Here is a 4,073-nt window from a genome sequence, read left to right as displayed (position 1 = left end):
CTAACTGGAGTCTATCAGCAAATGCTGTGAGCTTTTCCTTCAAAATACATCAGAGATTTGGATATTTCTCATACCACAGCACCCCCTAACCACCACCCTGGTACAACCATCATAACCTGTGACCTTGCCATTTCAAAAGCTTCCAGGGGTTCCAGTTCAAGATGATGATAGAGGAAGATTTTAAACTCACTTCTTCCCATGGACACACTGAACCTGCAGCTATATAAGAAACAATTTCCTCTGAATAACTAAAAACTACTAGAGAGACAACTTCACATTGGGCAAATGAGAGGAAACCACATCGAAGCCATTAGGAAAGGCTAATATGGCTGTAAACTCCACCCTCAGCACAGTGACCTACAATCAGGAAAGAAATCTAAACCCAGAGCTTCTACCTAAGGTGTGAAGTGTTTGTGCCCCATCAGGCATCCCAACTTTAAGAAATGGCAATAAGAGATATGCCCCTGGTATTCTGGTGTTATTTTGGTCTGTTTGGTTTTTCTGGTGTCCTTAGGGCTTCCCTTTGTTTCTGATCATATTGCCTGAGGGGATGGAAGTGTTTCCCCAGGTCAGGCTGCTGGGGGTCTCTCATTGAAGAATCAGTATGGTGGGACACTCTCAGTGGGTGAGAGGAGGATCTCAGACCCACAGACACAAATCGTCTTCCAGAAACAGGCACTGCTGTGGCTTTATCCTTCTTGTCTGTTCCATCCTCCCACCTCAGTATTTCCCCATGAAAGTAGGGTGTCTCAGGCCCAGTGGGGCAGGAAAATGCTTCCTTTGTCATCTCTTGTTGGTGGAAATCTTGATGATTCCCCCTTGCAAGTGGCGTTGGGCTTATCTGATGTCAGAGGGGCTCCCATTCCATCTGGGAGAAGAATGACCCTTCTATTGCTAGGACTGGGTTCAGAAAATGCTAGGACTGGGTTCACTTCTGTTGGGTGAAGAGACATAAGAAACCCTCCCTCTCTGTTGTTCCGTGGCTCCCAAACCTCTTTTTGTTTTTAATCATCTTTAAGTGTTTTCCCTTGTTATCTCTTGCATTATTTCCAAGGAGAGTTTATACTTGTTCTTAGCAGGAAGAAGCAAGGAGAAATAGGTCTATGCCATTTTTTTCCAGACCAGAAATCTCTCTCATTTTCAAAAGTGTAAAAAGATCCTGAGATCACAAAGTCTGAGAACTGTTGGCCTTACAAAAGGATGAGCTGCCAGTGTGATTTGGATGAACACCAAAGAGCCCCCTATCCAAAAATCCAGCTTACCATTGTATTTGAAATTCTCAGTACTACATAAGCATTTTCCAAAGAGCTTCTGTAGGGGGCAATACATTGCGTAACACTATGGAGGCACTGGTTCTTCTAAATAATTGGTTATCTATTGCAAAGTCAGAGTACAGAAGTTCTCCAGGATGGAACATAAGATTGTCATTAGAAGAAAAAGTGGAGGTGCCACTTGCCAGATCTACAGCTGGGTTGCTTTACCTCAGCACCTCACTCCATGGCAGAAACCTGCCCCAACCACACAATTTACGTCACCAACCTCAGTGAGAAAAATCAAAAAGGATGAGTTGAAGAAGTCCCTGTATGCCATCTTCTCCCAGTTTGGCCAGATCCTGGATATCCTGGTATCACGGAGCCTGAAGATGAGCGGTCAGGCCTTTGCCGCCTTCAAGGAAGTCAGCAACACCACAAACGCCTTGCACTCCTTGCAGGGTTTCCCCTTTTAGAGCAAGCCAATAGGCATCCAGTACGCCAAGATCGGCTCAGATATCATTGCCAAGATGGAAGGCACCTTTGTGGAGCAGGACCACAAGCAAAAGAAGAGGAAGCCCAAGAGCCAGGAGAACATGCTGACTAGAGGACTGTGCAGGACAGGCCCTGGTGCTGGGGACCATTCCAGGGCTTGTCCCAGTCATGCTGCCGATGACCCAGACACCCTGCATCATGCACCACATGCCGGGCCAGCCTTTCTATGTGCTATTTCCTGGTTATTTTTTTTCCAGTTGCAGTTGACATACAATATTATATTAATTTCAGGTGTATAACACAGTTATTATACATTTATATAACTTATGAAATGATCACCTCAATAAATCCAGTATCCATCTGATACCATGCGTGTTATAAAACTGTTGACTATATTCCATATGCTGTACTTTACATCCCCGTGACTATTTTGTAACTACCAATTTGTACCTCATAATCCCCCCCTCCCTTCCCCCATCTTCCTAACTCTGCTCCCCATCTGGCAACCATGTGCCTGCCTGTCTGGAATACTGCAATGGTGGATTTGTAATCCTTAGCAAAATGCTCTCTGTATCTACGAGTTTGTTTCTGTTTTATTTGTTCATTTATCCTGTTCTCTAGATTTTACATATAAGTGAAATCATATGGTATTTGTTTTACTTTGCCTGACTTACTCCACTAAGCACAATACCTTCTAGGTCCATCAATGTTGTTGTAAATGGCAATATTTTATTCTTTTTTTTAATGGCTGAGTTATGTCCCATTATATGTTATATTGCATTATATATCGTTATATATGTGCCACCTCTTCTTTATCCTTTCATCCACTGATGGACACCCAGATTGCCTCAATATCTTGACTCTTGCAAATAATGCTGCAATAATCATATGGATGCACATGTCCCATTGAAGTAATGTTTTGAGTTTCTTCAGACAAATACCCAGAAGTGGGATCACTGGGTCCTTCTTTGTCTCTTCTTATAGCCTTTGTTTTAAAGCCTATTTTGTCCGGCATAAGTTTTACTATCCCAGCTTTTTTGTTTGTTTGTTTCCATTTTCATGAAATATCTTTTTCCATTCCTTTATTTACAGTCTGTTTGTGTCTTTTAATCTGAAGTGAGTAGGCAGCATATATAAGGTTCTTTATTTCTTATCCATGCATCTACCCTATCAAAATCTTTTACATTTGAAATAATCGTTGACAGATATGTAGTTATTACCATTTTATTATAAACATTTTTAAATTTTTTTCCTTTTCTTCTTAAAGAAGTCCTTCAACGGTCATTTTTTTTGTTGTTTTTTTAATTCACTGCTGGATCTTCAGCTGTACATCAATGTGTAGAGCACTTTAGAATTTAAAAAAGCATTTTCACAAAGTTCTCTTATAAGGTACATATTACCTCTATTTTATAAACTGATCTTGGCAATTTGCCTTTAATTGCATGGCTGGGAAGTGGCGGCATTTAGTCCTCCTGATACCCGTGCCTAAAGTGCTTTCTACTAACCTTTAATGTCTTTCTGAAAACGTGTTAATTTTTATTGTCAGTGTCATGGTCTATCTCACATAACTTTTCACCCAGACTACTGACACAATGACCTTTTTACCGGTCTTCTGCTTCCAGTCTCTCTCTTCTTTATTCCATCATTCTCTGATCAAAAACCTTTACTGGAATTCTCACTCCTGCTCTGCCTGGCATTCAAAGCCCACCACAGTCCAGATGTAATCTATCTTTCCAACCTTATTTTAAACTACACACCTAGATGGCTCTACAGCTAGACCTGTCTTTAGCAATACTGTAGCCGAGCCAGGCACTTCTATGCCTCCTTGTCTTTCTTTAGACTTTCTGTCTGGAGTCACCTTCCTTCATCTTCCACCCATCTACCAAGGCCCTTCCTGGAAATTTTCTGAAAATTTTTCATCAGAATTGGCATTTGGCTGTATTATGACACATCCTACTTTCTTTTTTGTAGGGTGGGTCTTTGCGTTTGTCCTCCAGTGAATGTTTATATTCTTGAGCACAGAGATCATTTCTCACTCCCATCTCTCATGTGTCACATCATATTAAACATAAAACGTGCTCAGTAAATATTAATTTAATTAAGTGAATCATGTTCCATAATAGGAAAAGTAGATTCATCAGTTTTCTCATCAGCAGACATGAAGAGCATCGGCAAACCAGAGAAAAGTAAATTTGAGAGACCTATAATTAGCCTGAAATCCTCCTCTGAGCACATGCTCTATGCATTTCTCTTTTATTTAAAGAACAATTTATATCCACCTTGTTATTGGCCTGTGAAGATGACAGGTTGTAAAGTATATAAGATTCT

At 40.8% G+C, this 4,073-nt stretch overlaps 1 pseudogene; it reads left to right on the top strand.

The window, feature by feature from the left end:
• Positions 1–1,497: 1,497 nt before the first annotated feature.
• The window catches only part of LOC102882766, a 16,514-nt pseudogene continuing 13,938 nt past the window's right edge, over positions 1,498–4,073 (top strand).

This window comes from Pteropus alecto, unplaced genomic scaffold, assembly GCF_000325575.1.
Source record: "Pteropus alecto unplaced genomic scaffold, ASM32557v1 scaffold87, whole genome shotgun sequence".
NCBI classification, from domain to species: domain Eukaryota; kingdom Metazoa; phylum Chordata; class Mammalia; order Chiroptera; family Pteropodidae; genus Pteropus; species Pteropus alecto.
This window is presented reverse-complemented; position numbering and strand designations above follow the sequence as displayed.